The sequence below is a fragment of the Lytechinus variegatus genome, chromosome 17 (genome assembly GCF_018143015.1).
Source record: "Lytechinus variegatus isolate NC3 chromosome 17, Lvar_3.0, whole genome shotgun sequence".
In the NCBI taxonomy this organism is placed as follows: Eukaryota; Metazoa; Echinodermata; class Echinoidea; order Temnopleuroida; family Toxopneustidae; genus Lytechinus; species Lytechinus variegatus.
The window spans coordinates 17,170,308-17,190,386 of NC_054756.1; the positions used below are offsets into that span (position 1 = coordinate 17,170,308).

The 20,079-nt window shown below is 35.0% G+C and overlaps 1 long non-coding RNA gene across 2 annotated transcripts in view; it reads left to right on the forward strand.

Moving 5' to 3' along the window:
* The first annotated feature begins 4,262 nt into the window (after positions 1–4,262).
* Positions 4,263–20,079, forward strand: part of LOC121430946 — a 29,471-nt gene continuing 13,654 nt past the window's right edge. Inside the window, exons 1-2 of one of the 2 annotated variants that reach the window (XR_005972082.1) lie at positions 4,263–5,306; positions 18,187–18,243. This is a non-coding gene — a long non-coding RNA (uncharacterized LOC121430946). The remainder of the gene's footprint in view (positions 5,307–18,186; positions 18,244–20,079) is intronic. The other variant, XR_005972081.1, reaches the window with a different exon arrangement.

Below are 20,079 nucleotides of genomic sequence, written 5' to 3' on the forward strand. Positions count from 1 at the left end.
AAGAGGTTTTCCACGATTTCACATAATTTGTTTTTTCGTGCTTACCAAACTACAATGTATAATTCAATGATATTTGGGGGGATGGGGTCCACGATATAAAAGAATCCTATTATTATCATGGTTTCAATAGTGAGTATATTGGTCACTGGCATCTGCATTTTGAGTGCCTAGCTACCTTCTGAGAAAAAATTGTGGGTGCTGTTTTTAAATAGAAATCAATTTAAGGGGGCATTTTTATCATTTACATTTTTTGGGGGGCTACAAGAGTCAGGAATATAGGCCTACAAATGTACGTGTATGCTGATACTGACACTACCAACCACGAAGCAATTTGTGCCCCAAGCTTATAGTCACGTAAAAATTCATGGAAAAATATTACGAGCTGCAAAAAGGTCAGTTTCTTTTATTCAATTGACAAAAAATTTATCAATCTTAAAGACTGCTTATTCAAACATGGAAATCCATACATGTTATTTAGAAAGGAGTTTGAAAATATAGGTGTGTAGTGTATATAGACTTACAGGCATAGGCCTACATGTAGACTATTTCATGATTGGTATTAGGCAAAATTACATTGAATAAATATAATGTGACCTACATGTAACTGTTGACTACTTTCTATTCCGTTGGATTTTCTTATTATCTTATTATTATCTTTCTGTAATAATATTTCTTCATTGATGGTCATTAAATTTATTTTTACAATTTACTTTATACATGTACTCAATACTGAACATTCATGTTCCTTTTTTTCTTCTCTTTATTAAACCCACCCAGACAGAATGTCTGATTTTTGAACAATAATTCATCACAATCCAATTTTGAATGTCAGGCTTGTATGATCTTTCGTCTATATTGGAATAGATGGCAGCATAAAATTGTTATAAATTCAGTGAACATTCTTCATGATCCTCAGACCACATTAGAATCATGTCTCTTCTTTTTTTGCCATTCAGTTTGCGGCTTTTTGAGAAACTTTTTGTTTTACTTTCGTCATTCATGATTAAGTGTAAGGAGCTGGTTGCTAGATATATATATGAATTATAAATGTTTTGTCTGCTTAAAACATAATAATCATTGTGTTCTTTTATCATGTAGTTAGTTTACTTATTTTTCAAGGCTGTGTTGAACAGCTTTGCACTCTCAATTTCAATGATTTGAAGAAAAATCAGATCAGATGTGAAGAGAGATCAGCCAAATATTGGATTTCTTTCATAATTATTTTAACTGTTAAATCTCAAAAGTTGTGAAATCAAATATATTAGTTTTGTGTTTAAATCCTCAAAGTTTAAATTCGTATTTAGTATTCTGCGAGTCACTATTCAAAGGCGATTTGGATTTCTTTTAAATCCTTGGAACTTATAGTGTTCAGAAGAAAATGATAGAGGTTAAAAAAATCTTCATTATTGTGGCATATGTTTTGCATATGAATCAAGACACCATGCACCACAAACCGCATTTGTAACAGACAAAAAGCAACTTGTCCTAAAAGATCATTTAAACATTGAGATAAATATTGTATTTAAAGGAAATCATTCAAATTCACATTCTAATTTTAATACAAGTTCTATGCACTGTTTCGTTGTAATCTTGCACTACAGTCAGTACAGTGAAAATAGTGCGAAGATATTCATACTAGCTTGCATTTAGTATGCTAATGCCTGCCCACATTATTCTATGTTTCATTGATGAAAAGACCTAGCTCATGTCTACCAACAGCTAGTCTGCTCACACAGACGTTTTGTTTTCACGCAATCTGCATAGCGCATAATGCAGAGTCTGAATTAGTAAGACTAGATTCACCATGTATTGTGGCTGCTATGGCGTCTAGTCTTTACTCTGTAGACATGGTGTAATAGGTCAAAGTGTCAAGTCTGATTCTGTGCTTGTAGACTAACCAATGGCAACAAGCTCACAACGAGGAGTCAATCATTTCAAAGTGGACCTAATAAATAGGGAATCTTTCCCGGAAATTTTCCAATTGCGAACGTTCAATTGTATTTGATGTCTGCGAACTTTGTTTCATGAGAGCTGCTCAGTTCAAGGAATCTGTGAGCTCTCCTTAAGCAAAAATCTGAATGATGATTTATATTTCCTTACTCTGTTGCTGCCAAAAAGCATTCCTTCCTTCAGTATTGGCCATCATCTGGGAAACATTTCATGGAGCATGTTGCTCTAAGCCAGTCAGATTCGAGGATTTCTGTCGCTTGTAACAAATTAATCAGGGAACATCACCATTTGATTCATGAAAACTCTCCTCTTTCCATTTTGATTTCATGACAATTTCTTGACTTTGGAGCATGATCCAGTGGAATTTGAGCTCTTCATTATATACGCCTACAATTCTGACGCTGAATATCAGTCCACTCCTCCCCCCATATAGTCAAAAGCTACCAAAAATTCAAAATTTTTTGAACTACATGTAATAATGATCATCCCATTGGTAAGTGCTTTCCAATAATGCAGCTTAAAATCCTAACAACTTTTTCTTTCTTTATCATGTTGTCTATGGATTTCTTTGTGTGTGTTTTGATTGGGAAGGGGGAAGGGGGAGGGGGGGGGGGTGGTTATCACTTTAATGCAATGTAAAAAAATTTCATGTGCATGGTAAGGACATGATTTGAATGACCTCATTAAAGTGTAAGAGCCGACTGTTAATTAGTGAAATGACAGGGACCGTTCTCTGGATTGTGGAATGTCCTCATGGTCCTGAAGTGTGTCTGGATACCCAGGTACTGAAACATGAAAAGACATTATGTATAGAAGAAGATCAAACAGCTTTGTGCTGGCCTTTACAGACAATAGTGTTGGGATATTTAATTAGGTGTAGCAATGCCTATTAAGGTCTTCAGAATTATAATGACAGATTTATATTTTCTTTCCCTATGCTGTACTTGAGGAAAGATACATGTGGGAGTTATATCATCAGTGATGCACTGATTAGGACCACCAAATAGAATTGCGTCCTATTTTTTCATGACACCCAGTTTCCACAATAATATAGCATTCATGAGGCGCCGATCTATCTAGTTGCCTATTATATATTAAAGGCACTTGGTGCATTCAAGGAACTTGGTGCATTCAAGGAATTAATCCTGCTGGGTACCCATTCACCTCACCTGGGTCGGGTGCAGCACAGTGTGGATAAATTTCTTGCTGAAGGAAAACACGCCATGGCTAGGATTCGAACCCTCTGTTTGAAAGGTGAGAGTCAGAACCACTAGACCACGACGCGCCCAATCGTAACATTTCTTGTGGGGGCATCATGGTCAAGTGGTTATGACTCTCATTTTTCAATCTGAGGGACGTGGGTTTGTTTCCCGGCCATTGTTTGTTTTCCTTCAGCAAGAAATTTACCCTTAATTTGCTGCACTCAACCCAGGGGCTCGTTGCAGAAAGAGAAGCGTTTAAACGCAAGCCAAAAAATCAGTCGCAAGTCCTTGAATTGGGTACCTGGTAGGAAGAAATTCCTTGAACGCTGCTCCAGAGCACCTGCGCAGCACAGTTTAAGCCTGGGGAACAATAACAACTATTGATTGATTGATAATTATTGATTGTGTTATTGCTTGCAGAGAAATTTTCTGAATGTTACATTGTGTCCAGTCCCGGCCTCCTTAAATTTTCCTCACCACTGTCTTATACTTTAAAAGAGAAAATTATTTGGGGAATAAGGGGATAAATACACAGGAACTGGGGGCAATGTAGCCCCCGAAATGTCAAAAAGAGCACTGAAAATTATTTTTAAAAAAGATCCTTGGAAAGTCCTCATTTATTGCAATGTTAACGTTTTAATTTCCAATGTTGCATATTTAGGCAATAAATTGTGAAAATTAGAACCCACAACTAAAAATGCATATATATTTTTTGCCTGTGGAGAATATATGAATTTGTATGGAATTAAAATGCACTTCATACAGATGTAATGATAAGTCACTTGTTATTGAAAAGGTCCCCCTAAGATCCCCTCCTGTAGATATTTTCTTTTGACTAATTTTTGATCTTCCAACGTTTATAGATCAATGATATTTTTTTAACCATTCCTGTATATCTGGGCATCATACTCAACTGTACTTTTATTTCCTTTTTTCATTACCTTCATCTCTTCATACTTGCAGTAAAAGATGATATGTTTTTCATTTCATGATTTGTCATGAATGTCTTGTTTGATATTATATGGAATTTGTTCAAGGTTTGACTGGAGCTTTCATTAATATTTTGTCTTTTAGAATCTAAACGTATTGTCATCTGTATTCTATTTCATGAATATAATTGTGTTTGAATCGTTGATGTTGTCCAATGTGAGTTTTTGTTCCAATTTTGTGACTACTAGATTTTTTCCTCCTGTGAAATTTTTATTTTAGTGATGAATATTAACTTAATTGTGATTGAGTATAATGATGTATTCTTGATATTTAACTTGCTTTGAATATTAAGACTGGAGTTACAAAAGAAATCAGTATTCATAATTCAAAAGAATGACCTAGTTTGCTATTTATCTTATCCATGGAAGATTTGTGCAATGATGCAACTCGAACCTCCATTTGTGTATTGGCCAGCAATGTATTAAGAAATAGCCCCCAAATCATCTTCCGGTTCTTCAAAATTAGAATTTAGATGAGTTGTATACTACATGAATACATGTGTTTCAAAATATAAAGCTGTAAAATCTATCTTAACTTTTTTTCTGGAGAATTGATTTGTACCATTACCAAGAGTCTCAACTATATTTCAGCTCATTTTCATGCTTGAATGAAACTTTAAACAATGTTTTCTCCTTGTACTGGGAAATTCAAGTAATTGACTTCAATCAATCATTTTGAACAAGATTGAAGCTTAAGAATAGATCTGCCTAAACTGTGCTTAAATCTCTAACTTACTTTTTGTCCAGCAAGGGTTTTGAGATGGGAGCTCTATAGGTCACATAATTTTGTGCCTGCATCCTTTTCAGTTATTTATACATTAAATTCATTGTTATTTTTTGTAATTTTGGAATCATGCACATTTGAGAAACTGTTCCATGTGGGTGCTGGCCATATTTAACACATATTGTATCACATTGATTATGTGCAAACCATCGTGTCATGTGACGTTTCAAGATGCACTGTCGGTCTATATCTAAGGGTATATTTGTTTCATTCATTCACCTCTCCACATTGATGGCGTGACTTAACCAGTAGTCACAACGACCCCCGTCTCAACGAAAGCCCCTACAACGAAATCATTGACAGAAACACCTACGCAGAGGAGAACGACCGCAGGTTCGAGCATCGTCGTCGCCGAGCAATCGGTTGATTCTGCATCATCAGGTAATACTTGGATGAACCCTGCTGAGGATTTCACCCTCATTTCACTTACTCTGTTTTCGCTGTCCTTTAGATCATCGTCATGCATGTGTGGAATTGTGTGGTATCTTTGTCATTTACATCTTTATATCACTTTATGTTTTTTTAATGATCACCGGTCTGTTTGCTACTCTTGTTACATGTAATTCACTCCTACTCGCTGGAAAGGACACAGTGTCACAAAGTGTGCCCTTAGTGTGTCCACAGTGTTACACATTATGTTCACAGTATGTTCAAAGTGTGTTCATTGTGTGCTCACAGTGTGTTCACTGTGTGTTCACAATGTGTTCACACTGTGTTCACAGTGTTACATATTATGTTCACAGTGTGTTCAAAGTGTATTCAAAGTGTGTTCAAAGTGTGCTCACAATATCACCTACATGTAGTGAACTATGTGGAAATGTGACTCACGCTTTTGAAATGCTCAGTGTGAACATATTTCCACACTGTGCATGGGACACCTCTAAAGTGTAAAGTGTTTACACAGTGTGTTCACATGGTTTAATAGAAATTATCTGAATATTTAAATGTGATTCCACACTATGAACATATTGTGGGACTTTGTGTCCTGTCCAGTTGGGTAGTCATTGTTTGTTTGTTATGCATCTATTGTTTCCATGTACATGTATGTTTTGATATTTTGATATACAGTGGATGTATCTTATTTTTTTCAATTTAAGTTTATCAATGTCAGCCCATTGGCCAGTCTCTGTTATAGTCCTATTGGTGCTTTTGAAGGGCCTTCCATTTCAGTCCCATATTTAGACATTTTTGTTAGTACATCTAGTGCAACATCAACTGAATAAGCAATCGTAATGAGTGAATAAAGAAGGGAATATTCTTAATTTTCTCTACTAAATAAAAATAATTTCAAGTAAATATGAAAAAATTAATTGCAATTTCGTGGGTGTAAAGAAGTGAAATGCAAAGTTTTGGGCGAAGTTTTTTTTTTTACAAAATGAATGTAATGACACTGGCCTAGATTAGCTGTACATCCCTTTTAAAAAAAGGAAAATAAATGAATATAAAATACAAAATCCAAAGAGAGGTGAAACTGGCAGCATACATTGAATGTAGTTGCTTCTTTGGTATCAAAAATAATTTGGTCACTTTTAAAAGTAGTCACTTTAAAAGTAGTCGCTTGGTTTAGGAGACCATTTCACGAAACAATTACACTGTAGTCAGTGATTTTCTCTGACTGTCGTTATAAGCTAATGGTCCTTTAATCTGATTTGTGCAGAGTGAATTTGTCACTCCCTTTTTTTTAATGAAATGCTCTACTGGATGAATGCCTCATTTTGAGTTATCAGGCATGATGAAATATCATACTTCATGATTATTTTTGTCACTAAACTCCATTACCAAAGGATTTTATATGTAATTGCATCTTTTACCACAATGATAGAGATAAATACAAATACATGTAAATCTACAAGCATGCCAGCATATCCATTCTTGTCATCAAGTTTTACGAGATACTGAGATAGGATGCACAGTAATTCAATAAGAAGCATGGGTAGCATTTCACAAAACAAACAGTAATATTTAGTTGTTAGAGGCTACTGAAATCCCTGCTTCTGATTGGCCTAGAGCAAATTTGTCAGTGAAAATCACTGGCAAGATGCTCCCTGTAATCTCTGCTGGCCTTGAGAATTTCAGAAAAGGAAATAAACCATAGTTGGCTGTATCTATTGAGAGAGGGCCCACTTCTGCAGATGACCTTGAAATTATGCAACAATACATATGCATGTACAGGGATTGATTTGCTTGCCAAACTGGACTAGTATTTTTGATATATAAAGAGAAAGGCTTTCAAATCTGCTGCACACACAATACTTTTTTGTGGAGCGGCATTTAAAGTTTGAGCAAGTTGGACAATTATTCCCTGATATTGGTTAAATCATGTTGCGTGACCTTGAGACTATTGTCCACACTGATCTATAAGTCAATTGGGTAATATGCTATTTTGAAATGATCTTGAGGCTTGAAGATATATTTGTTGAATTTGAATCCACATCGCATATATGTGCAATATACTGTACCCTGCATCTGGGTGACCTTGAATTGTTTCCATAAAGCATTATGGGGTATAATGCAGTCAAATTCTTGGTTTCTCTACTTGAAAATATCCTTGTACATGTAGTCCACAATGAATTAAGACTGACATTGAGATGACCTTGAAAAATACCATTAAAGCTTTTTTATACTTTTGCTTACATGGACAAATATTCTGAGACTAATTAACCAAAATTATGTAATAAAATATGGCATGTGACACAATTACAACTAAGTGATTTTCATTGTTTTATTTCAAAATATTATTTTTTGTTAAATTTTGTGGTAACAGTGGACTCACATTTGTGTATTTTAGTGTACGAGTACAATGACTGTATTTGACTCTTAATTTTCTGTTTAAACCAACGTAAAGCATGGCTGCTTAAATACCCAACTGTGCAGGAGTTTGGCAATTTGTTCTGGTGCTTCAGCGTGTGGTACAACATTGCATTGGATTATGTAGCATTGAAACCACTCTTTCTTCCCCCGAAATAATATATTTCTGTTAATTTGTTTTAGATAAAGCGGCCAGTGATTTTATTATGTCAACTTTATTTGCAGCATCATATTTTTCCTGGAAATCTTTCGCAAAGAGCAACTGCATTGATGTTTATAGAAGTACAGTATGTGTATGCAGATGAGTCAACTCCTTTTTTGCCAGTATTCATATTCATATCCATGAATAAGTTTAGCTGTGAAATGGTTTGTCTTCTTAATGTTAAATGTTTACATGTATTTAGCTCAATGTGAAGTAGAAAGTACAAGAGATTTGCTGATAATAAATGATAGTGATTTCTTCTGGAAGAATAGGGAGAGATTTGGATTTGAAAACCTTTCAAGCTGAGCCACCCATATATTGCATTTGACATGTCTTTTTAGTGGTTTAGTGTGTAGATGTACATTTAGATGCTTTTAGCAAGAGTTCACCTGTTCTACCACTTGCTTTTTATAGAAAAAAGTGTTTAGAAATCAATTTTATAGTCATGCAGGTATCTATTACAAATGGTTTTGTGATTTGTAGTAGTTTAGCGTTACACCAACTGTAAATTGCACACATTTCGATCAAGTGGTCATGTCTTACCAGTTATCACAATTTTTTTATTCGGAAGATGAAAGAAGAAATCCATATTTGGTAAAAATGTTCAGTTTTTATCAAATATTTTTTTAATGGTATTATAAATATTGAGAAAACATCACGTTGCTTAATTTTATTGATGCCTAGCAGATCAAATAACCTCTGTTTGACAATATTGTTGTTTTCTTCTTTTTTTTGGGGGGGGGGGGGGCATTCATGACAATCCATACTTTGCATTGCTATTATGAATGCTTGATTTTGCTTTTATATTTAGGTTGTCCCTTGGTGAATTTTATAATGATAATCCTGTCTTTTTCCAAATGACAGTGTGTACCTTCTATTGGCCCAGGGCCATTTCTTCTAGTTGTGATTGATTCCATCATACTAGAATTGCAATTGATCTAAATTTGTATAGTTCATTAAAAGTGATAGAAAGTTGAGATTTAATGCAATTTTAGTTTAATATCTATGATCGCAACACATTATGATACCCCTTTCATAAACCCAATTATGCGGCTAATAGCAGCATAATTTGGTCGTAAAATCGGAGGAGGACCAGAGTTATCCGCATTATTTTGATGATGCTATTATCCGCATAATAGCAGCATCGGGACCAGATTTTGACTTTATGAACGCATTTCCAAATAATGCGGATAATTGCCATGGCGCGGTCACAAGGTCACCCTTTTCCAACACCACCGCATCGGAGGGGGCGTGTCCAGTTGTCATGACGATTATCCGCCTTTTTCAGGACGGGCGCTCGTAAAAATAGTGCGGATTATTTTCGGAGTTTGTGAACGCAATTTTTATTGAATTATCCGCATTACTCTTAGGCGGCTAATTGGAGGATGGGTTTATGAAAGGGTATAAGATAAGTCCCTGGAGTTCCTCTATTATATTACTTTGATAGAATCTGCTTTCATATTGGGGAGGATAATACACGTGTCTGTGATCACCCGATACTCAGTTCACATCTTAATGAGAAAGCAGTCCCATGCATTGAGATTGGTGTTAAGTGGAGGCTTTGGTAGAACAGATGGAATTACAGTTAGCTATGGTTGGGGTACTCCTCAAGGCAGCTGCTACTTAATCTCGGCCATGTGTTCTGATATTATTAAAGCCCTTATTGCCATTAATTAAACATTCTCATCTTGTAGTCAAAGCCCCAGTGATGATTTAACCATCAACTGCATCCAAATTCTGGAATATGTGTTACCATCCTTTCAGAGCTTAAGAATATACCTCTTTGATCATGCAGGAGTTCAGCAGCTCATGATTTTTTATTTTTCAATGAATTTTGAGATTCCTTCGGGGAGTTTGAAGAAAATGTTTTAGACAAATCTCTAGAAGTTTAAAAAGCCATGCTCGATGCAAAAAGAAATTTATTTGAATGAAAAGAGAAATGTAAAAAAATAATTTGATTTGATATCAAAGTTTACTTTAATATAGTTTCATATTATTATGTACAAGACGAGTCAAGGAGTAAATGCAAATGAGGAAGATAATGATGTCACATAATAAAATTCTTTACGATTAGATCCAACAATGCATCTTAATCGTATTTTGAATAAATAGAGTCAAAACTTGGTCTTATATAATTCCGATTTTCTTTTCAATAGTTTTAGAGTGTATAGTCAAATACTTCTGTAACATTATGGCCATTACTAATAGGTGAAAATTAAAAAAAATGTCTAAACATTCAGAAATGAGCTTATCTGAATGGGTAATACCTGGGGGCGTTTCATGAAAGGACTTGTCGGACGTTTTATCCGACAAGTCCCATTTTATCCGACAGTTACCATAGGAACAGTGCCTCTCAGCCAATCAAAATCATGGAAAGATGTCAGATCTGACAACTTGTCGAATGAAAATTTTGATGAAACGCTCCCCAGGAGACCGTTTCCTCAACATTTTTGTCTGACAAGTTGTCAGATATGACATCTTTTCTTGATTCTGATTGGCTGAAAAGCATTGTTCCTATGGTAACTGTCGGATAAACTGGGACTTGTAGGAAAAAACGTCCGACAAGTCCTTTCATGAAACGCTCCCCTGAGATATGAAGGGCAGATGTAGAGGGAGAGAGGGGGGGGGGAGGGGGATGGAACAGACCCAGCAAAAAACTGTAGTGTTAACCGATGTACATAGAGGACCACACCACTTATTTTACACCGGTGTTAAATTGGTGGTGTTAGTTTTACACCTATGGGTGTTATTACAACACCTTTTGTTGGTATATTTACACTTCATGGTGTTACATGTGGTCGCATTTCATTAGTTGGGTATACTAAAAGGGTGACGTATGAACAATTTTCCACACGGTGCCATGGATAAATTGTTGCTACATCACAGCATCTTGACCAAATTTATTGAGTAATATCTCATTTTGAAGCCAGAACTATAGGCCAAATATATTACTATGAATTAGATCAATACAATATCAGGAACTAAAACTATAGCACATTAAGTTTGAAGTAATAGGGGTGGCGGAGCCGGTGGATGCGGAGCCGGTGGATGTGGTAAATGATAAAATATTAATTAAACCTAATTAACAACTTACTTTAATATGTAATATGACTGTTGTACTCATATTTCTGGGCATTTTAAAGCAGGGAACAACTAAATGTCATAAAAATTTGACAATTTTGAAAATATGCAGCAATGGAATACATGTGTATGTCAGCTCTGAGGTGCAACCTAATCAATTAGTAAACTGGAGAGATTTGGTTAATTATCTAATTTTTATTCCTAACTTTTAGTATAAATGTTGTGTATCATTGCAACAAACATTTCTACCCATGATGTTGTCATTTTGCCAAGCATATAAATACAGTGACAGGTATTTTAGGGGCAAAAATGTGAAATTAAATACTGTTAATTAATTAGTATAATTAATATGCATACAATAATAGATAATTATTCGATTTTTGGTACAGATTTAATTATTGATGTTTCAAGATTATAACTGCAATTTACTAGGGTGATCCAATGTTGCATAAACTTTTGTCACCATTTTATGTGCAGCAGGTCCAATTTGAGAAAAACACATTTCAAAATTCACATTTACATTGACGTCTATGTAATAATTAGCTGTTAATTAGTCATTTTAAGGAAAAATAAAGGTATTCGAGACTTAAAACTTTTCCATTATTTAGAGAATGGTAATGGCTATAACATATCAAAAAATAGAATTTTTGACCATTTTTACCCTGTTCACGAAATTGGACCACCTTATGACATGCGACCATGTATGTTTAATCTCTAGCGTGTAATTTTAACACCTCAGGGTGTGGTCCTCTATTAACACCAATTGGTGTCAGTTTTAACGTCGCAGTTTTTACAGTGGATGAGTGGGGGATATGATTGTTATTGAAAGGGAGAGGGAGTTTAAACTGGTTTTAAAGAAGAGTTTGGAATGCGACAGTTGCGACTGTCAATATTGATGTAGGTTCTAGTACAATCATTTTCTCTCCAGGCTATTCATTCATTGATCCTCGTCTTGTCCCTCGAGTGATGAGAATAGTTCACAAAGTTCAGGCATTTAGCCAATAATAGGACAGCCGATTTGCCCATCATCATGTGCGAAGCCATTAAAGTTGTGTTCCCTTGCATTCATTATGGATGTACCTCTTGTCAATACTTAATGAAGGTATGAAAATTCCACGAGGGATCCAATATCACCAGCTAATATTGGATGTCCTCAAGAGTTTATCCTTTCTCAATGCGAGACACATTCCATGGGTCATGTAAGTACATTAGGCTGGTTAAACTGTAATTAACTGGGGAAAGTCCTGAGCTTTGACAGAATGATGAGAGTTTTCTCAAAGGTGATGGCAGCAGTGAGAGCGCAGCATCATCGTTATTTATTCATTATGATTTCCTTTGGAAGTGACAGTGGAAATTGAAGTTCACAATCAGTTTTCTTGATGTTATGTCAATTGATGAATCATGAAAGTGATGTATGTAAAGAGGTACATATTGTACAGATGTCAGCCATTCCGTTTTTTTGAGTATTTGTTCCTTTGACAATTATGAATATATAATTATTTCCTATTTTATTATATTTGTTCCCTCTGTGCAATGCATGCGGCAATATGTTTTCGTATTCTGTTTTACCTGTTTTAAAACTTTTTCATCATAGAGTATGTGCCATAGTATGTTTTGCATGATTTGCTTTCCATAGACAGCCACAGTGCCATTGCTCGCTTCGGAACTTGCACCATCATTTAAAATAATGAAAAACATTTTTTCCTTCTGAGAAAACTTTTTTTTGCAGAAGGTTGGCATCTCTGGTTAATGACATCAGTAAATAAATGTTCACAAAAGACAATAGCTGAAAGAAGATGTATTACATGTAGTTTTCATGATAGTTTAACAAATAATGTTACACTGTTAATGAACACTTTTTTAATGAGTGCTTTAGTTTCAGTCTAAAGTAGGTTCATTCATGGTCTTCAGTAGGTCCATGCATGGTTTTGACCATACTGAATCAAGGGTTGAGAAATACAATGATCCTAAAACAGACGTTAACATGATTATGGTAAATGTGAAACCATATTTATTATTGTAATTTGCTCTATGATCCGGATATCTTTTCTGTTGACTTATTATCACATGCACCCTGTAAATTCCATTCATGCATGTATAAAACAATAGGCCAGAAGAATAAGTATTGATCACTGAAAGTGCAAAAGTGTGTTTGCTCCTGCGTTATTTAAAAAAAGAGCGATATTAAAACACCCTATACACGAGAGAGAGTCTAAAATTAGAGTCTAAAAGTTAGAACCAAAGTTTGGTTCTAACTTTTACACTCTTTGGTGTTATGTTAAATCTCTAGGGTGTCAATTTTAACACCGGGGGGGGGGGGGGGATGAGTGTGGTGGTTCTGAGGGTTAATTTGAACACCCCAATTTGCTTTGAACCTCTTTTGAATGCATACAATGAGCATTTGTTGGCATTTATAAAAGCAATAATGCAATGTCTTGTTATGTATGAACAGTGGAAAATAAATACAAGGCTAAAGACATGGGGGAAGACATTCCATCATTAAGCAGAACACAGCATGTAGCAGGAAATTGAATCAATTAGCAACCGGCTGGAGAAGGGCAGGGGTGTAAAACAGATGCAAAGGACATACACTCTCTTAAAGGTCAAGTCCATCCTAGAAAAATGTAGATTTGAAGCAATAGAGAAAAATCAGACAAGCATAATGCTGAAAGTTTTATCAAAATTGGATGTAAAATAAGAAAGTTATGGCATTTCGCTTATATTTCACAAAATAGTTGTATGCACGATTTTAGTCACATCCAAATGACAGATTTGATGATGTCCTTCATTCAATATGTCTTTTTTTATTGTTTGAATAATACAATCTTTTTACAGATTTTGACAAAAAGGACCAACTTGACTGAACCATAAAATGTTAAATAGAGGTAATTCAGTGTGTTCAGGGAGAACACAGGACAATAAGGAGAACATTAGAATATTTCATATTTGATTTAATATAATATAATAGAAATAGTGAGTGAGTGATCAGCGGTCCCCTCACTTGCATACCCACCGGGATGTGCATGTAACTGTTTTGTGAAATTTTAAGCGAAATTTAGAAATGTCATAACTTTTTATTTTACATCCAATTTTGATGAAATTATCAGTGTTAAATACTGGTTGGATTTTTCTCTTTTAATTCAAATCAAATTTGTGTTGGGGTGAACTTGTCCTTTAAGAAGACCTTTGAAAGCCATGTGGGACTAAAGTGGGCACTTAGGTTACTTTGTCACAGTGACATTTACACATCCTCTTTCTAATTCCATGTCTGGAAGTTTTGCCGGTGTGCAAGATTTTTTCTTGATCATGATTATCCTGTAAACATGCATACTTGTTGGTATTGATTATGCCAATATTGTTTTCATTTAGTTTAGCTATGACCAAATACATGTGCAGCCAGTCAATATGTACAATATACATGGACACTGGTCAGGGAAACAAAATTACACAAGACTTAGGGCGGTTTTGCAAAATGCTCAAAAGATCACCAGAAACAGAAAATAAAGCTGCCCCAAAGGGTTTATGCAAAGTTGCAGTTTAAGCACCTCGTTCTCTTGTCATTGCCCTTCCAGGGTCACCTTTTATAACAAAAAAAAAACCCTGATGATGGGCACCTACAACCACCCTCCCAGTATTTTTATTTTTATTTTTTTAATTTTTGTGGTTACTCTCTTCTTTCACAATCTACACACACTCACATAGACATAACATGTACACCCACACACGCACTCTCTCTTTTTCTCTTTATTCACAACTTATGTATACCCTCTGTCTCCTTTCTTACTCTCTCAATCTTCTATCCATACAATTTAGAGTTTTGTCATATTTGTCAGAAGCTCTCAGTCTTTTCATATCTGCTGTCAAATTTCATTTGAAAAACCACAAACCAAGGATGAGAAGCCTATAGCATCTATATGAGAATGTCTGAATCTACCTTAAAATAATTTTTTTTCATACCTATATTGGTGTTGGAGACATCCATTATCTGTTTAACCAATGCCCCACTTCCCTTGGTGGCATCACGTGAGGCGTTCTTAATGCAGGGAAAGAGGTTTGAGTGCAAATCATAATATCCCCCTTCATGTCCACCACGCTGCGTTCCGGCCTTCAGTCAGCTATGAAAAAAATAAAATCCCATGTATGACATTATGACTATAAGACATGCATGGATGCTTCATCTCATTATGTATTCAACTGTGTGTGCACCAAGTTATGTGTATGATATATCCCACACATGCTATGTTCATAACTGGACTTGGTGCCATAATGTGAATATATACAGCAAAAATGGAAGGCTTATTCACTTTTAATAATAAGTTAAAAACTGGCAGCCCAGAATGTTTTTTTTGGGGGGGGGGTAACACCCCCTCTCTATTCCTGCATGGTACTGGTCTCCTTGACAATATGCTTTATAAACACTAAAAATGCTGTATAAAAGATTTATACCACACTCGTTTAATACTCTATGAACCTTACAGTAGTTGTTTAACAGTTTTAAACAAGTATAAACAACAAATAATTGTGTATATTTAATCTTGAAATTATTACCATGGTCGGTTAAACTGTTTAACGGCTTTAGGGATTTTATAAAACAGAATTGTATAGAATTCTTCGCAGCATTTCTACTGTGCAAAGAATGTCAAACATTTTCATCGTAATAATTATTGTCTCAAATATGTTCTGGATATTCAAATATCAGCTTTGCTGCTACAACTACAATCCTTACGCAAGGTACATTTTTGTCATGATAAACCTATTTGTTTGTTTTTTTATTTGTTTATATTTGGATTTTGCATTGCTTTCTACTGCTGATATGAACTTACTCACTTGCAGCAATACATTGTCAATGTTGCTGATTTCTGTTTTTAGCAATGTACTCTATTTTAGGTTCAATGTGTTGCTTTGAGAAGAGGCACAGGTATACACAGTGCTGTGTATCTTGCAAGCATGCGTGTCAGGTGCACCCTGTTATGTGTAAAAACAATTCTTTATTTGGGATCCTAGGAAATGTGATTCTGATGATTGTCTTGAAGGAAACATAGAGGGCGATATTTTGATTTCTGGAAAGTGGTTTATACACACACAAAATAAAAACAATTCCAAGATGTGCTATTGGTATCTTTTTTTTTGGGGGGGGGGTTACCTGAGGCCTTGAGTCTACTTGACTGCTTCAGATCACTATTGAATGCCTACTTGCAACCAAAATAAAATTGGCATATAAGACATATATTGACAGTACTATATTTTACCAAATGTATTATAAAATAGAATTGCATTTTTTTTTGTCTTGATGCTCATTGTTTCATTAAAATCAAATATGAATTTATTTAAAAAGTTATGATAGGGCATGATTTTTTTTACTTTGTAATGCACTGGCATCAACATACTTAATTTGAATTAATCATTTAAAGTAAAAGTTATGCATGAATAAATGTCTACATTTTAATTTTTATGTACTGTAACTAAATCTTGTTGAATCCCCTTGAATTGTTAGATATTTGTGGCCATATCACATGAAAATTTAGAGAATGTCCTCCACCTCCTAATCCTCCAGCAAAGTGAAAGATAAAGCATAGCATCAGGCAAGTTATTCATTAAATGTGTCTCCGCCAATTTTCTTATGCTTCTGATCATTATTACTCTAGGAATTTGAAAGCTTCAAGCATGAACAGTTTTCAGTGAAAAATCATAGACCAGCTGGCTTTTGAACCCCTCTTAAATTCACCAAACATAAAACAATATTAAAGTATAGTGTTAACAATCTGAAGTCTTGACATTTCAAAAGGGAAGTTTCTGTTCACCCTTAAGAAAAAAATTTATAGTAAATATATCAGAAACACTAATGAAAACAAATGGTGAAAGTTTGAGAAAAATCCATCAAAGATTAAGAAAGTAATCTGTGATCTAATCTCCCAGCAGCTACCCTATATGTTATGGAATAAAACTGCTTAAATTTCAATTTTTAATTGTTCATGGTGACTTTCTTTCAGGAACAGGTGTGAAATAATTTGTCCATTTATATACTTAGGTACAATGAAAACCATTTTCATATTCATGACATTTCATCAATCTTTTACTAAACAGTATATGGGGAAGCTGCTCACGTATGATATCACAAATTGAAAAAAAAATAGAATTCTAATATATTTTGAAATCTTTGATGGATTTTCCTCAAACCTTCACCAATATTTTTGTATTATTCTTCTGTTGTATACAGTAAACATTTTGATAGGCTGAACTTCCCCTTTAATAGCTACCTGTCGTTAGCCTCTTTTATTCAAGGTAGAGTCAATAATTATGACTCACAGGGACTTCCCAATGTCAGAATGATGCTAGTTTCTCCTCCCCACTTTCATCAATATCCCTTCCTTCAGGCAGGGATTTTTTTTTGTACATCTATGCTGCATTCAAGTGTGTGATTTGAGTAAATGCTGTCTTGTAGATGAACATAGAGGGCAGTGTTCTGATTTTCTGAACAGAGGTTGAACCTAAATTACCTCAAGCAGCCTTGCAGCAGAAAAACAGCTACTGATTCACAAATTTCTGAATGTTATTGCGTATTTCAACCTGATCTAATTGGAAATAACTTGGATGTTTTTCTTTTCAATAATAATATATGCACAGCTTTTTTTGTTTTTTTTTGCCATTGAAAATACATTTTATACAGGTTTAGATTGGTATTTTCAAACACACATGTACATGTCGTTCATATCCTTTTTCAGGCCTGGTAATTTGTATTATTATGAATATGTTTCACAATGACAGTACTGCTTCATTGACGATTGAAGATGTTCATCCTGGTATAGTTGTGTAAAAGACAATGTTGATTGCAAAATTAAAGTGGAATTAAAGCTTGTGTAATTCTGAACCATAAAGGGAGGAATGAATTGTAGAATATGAAAGGAATTTTTTTCAAACTCTTTCCTTCTTTTATGTGGATATTAAAAAATCTTTCTTTCTAATGTCTGATTTCCATTGGTGTCATGTATTTTTTCTTCTGAAATTACAGTCTTCTGACTACCCAAACATGTTTTGGATTCCAAGACAGTTGATGGGGGAGGGGGTGTACTTCGAGTGCTAGAAACGATACTATCCTATATTGAAATGTTTCTTTTCAGAATACGCAGCAATATATATATAACTTTTTTCTTATTTTGATTTAATTTTCAGTAACAACAACGCCAGAAAGCGAGCCATCTGTTAATACAGTTAAACCAACAAAATCAGGTGAATATGCATCAAATTTTTTCTCAGTACAAAATGCATATTTGATACTATAAGCATTCCATTTGTATGTTGCGCAATAATGTAGATGAATTCGACTCCGGGGAAGCGTTTCATGAAAGGACTTGTCGGACATTTTATCCGACAAGTCCCATTTTATCCGACAGTTACCATAGTAGCAGTACCTCTCAGCCAATCAACATCAGAGAAAGATGTCAGATCTGACAACTTGTCGGATGAAAATGTTGATGAAACACTCCCCAGGTGTGTTGCTTGTCAGTGCTTTAATTATCTATTATTATGCATACTTGAAGCCCCCTGTTATAAATAACCATAAATTCAGCACCCAAACTGAATCAGTCTTTATTGCCACAACATAGCTAAATGCTTTACATATATTTATTATCCCAGCCACTGAATTTTGATTTAGGAAGTAAGACGGTTTATGCAGTCTTTGAGAAATGGTTATTATTATTAGTCTGTTGCTCAAATGTAGGCAAAAAATTTATTTGTAATATCCGGGTGCTACTTTCCACGACTTGCGTCCTAAAACGATGACCCGACCTCTCCTCCTGCAACAATTGCTCTGGGCTTTATTTTGTCTAAAGGCCTGGTCCTGCTGGTTGATAGGCACAAAAGGTATTCATAATGGATACAGTGGATAAGCAATATACGTCAGGGTGCCTCCATCCATTTTCATCCGCGGCTCCAGGCAATGGACAAAATGGGCGAACAATGAAATCACAGTGGACGGATGCTCGTTGAATATAGAGCGTATGAAACACGTATGCAATGAGTACACAACGAATACATAATGTTTCCAACGGATGGCAAGATTCGTTTCCGTTTTACATCCTCTCTGTATCCGTACGTGCAGTGGGACCAAGCCTTGAGAGTTGAGATAAAGTTATAGGGTTTGGCTTTGATAAGGTTTTATTGTGAAGGTTATGGTTAGGTCTAGAATAGGGTGTAATGTTAAATCCATGGTTTATAAAATTTGCAATTCCATAGTGTATTAAATTTACAGCAGAGCAAATGTCGCCAGAGCAAATGTCATGGAACCGCCTAGAACTTCATCATTGAGTAAACTTCTACATTGGGTTAAATGAGTTTTTTTTTTTTTTTGGGGGGGGTCTTTTTTATTTTTCTAGGGCTCGTTTGCACATTTCAGGGGCTAAATAGCCCCCCAACCAGCCCCCATGTAACCTTTTTCCTGCTCGAGTGAGGTTGTTTAATTGAAATGGAAATACCCGAGAATCATTGCACCCCTTCAAGAACCAGTAGTTCTTTTTCTTGTACTGTTCTTGCACAGGGTAATTATCTGTAGGACAGAAATATTGTATTACACCTTCAATAGGTCAAGTGTTATATGATACTAATGGATATGCTGAGATCTCAAAACAAGTTTGGAAGCATGCATGAACAACATATGAGAAGTATTTGATGGGAGTAGGAAGACATGAGATCTCCACTTATCATTTCACACATGCAGTCTTGAGACAACTTGTCTGAGATTTTGAAGAGTGATATTGTTGAAATTCCTCACAATGCTATCAGCAAAATGTAGTGCAATAAAGGAATGGATAGGAGCACAATATTAGGGTTAGGATTGAACTCTGACTGAAACAAGGATTTACACAATTGAAATTTCAACCCGGTATATTCAATTTCCCTGAAAACAACTTTGTTATTTTGTTAATAAATGACCAAACTTTGTGTTCTATTTTCTTTTTATTAATGCTCATTTTTAAAATGGTTTATTAAAAACCTGGATGAGAAAAAGAAAATCTGTTTAATAAACATACCATATTGAACATTTAATGCAGGTTACCTTTTGAT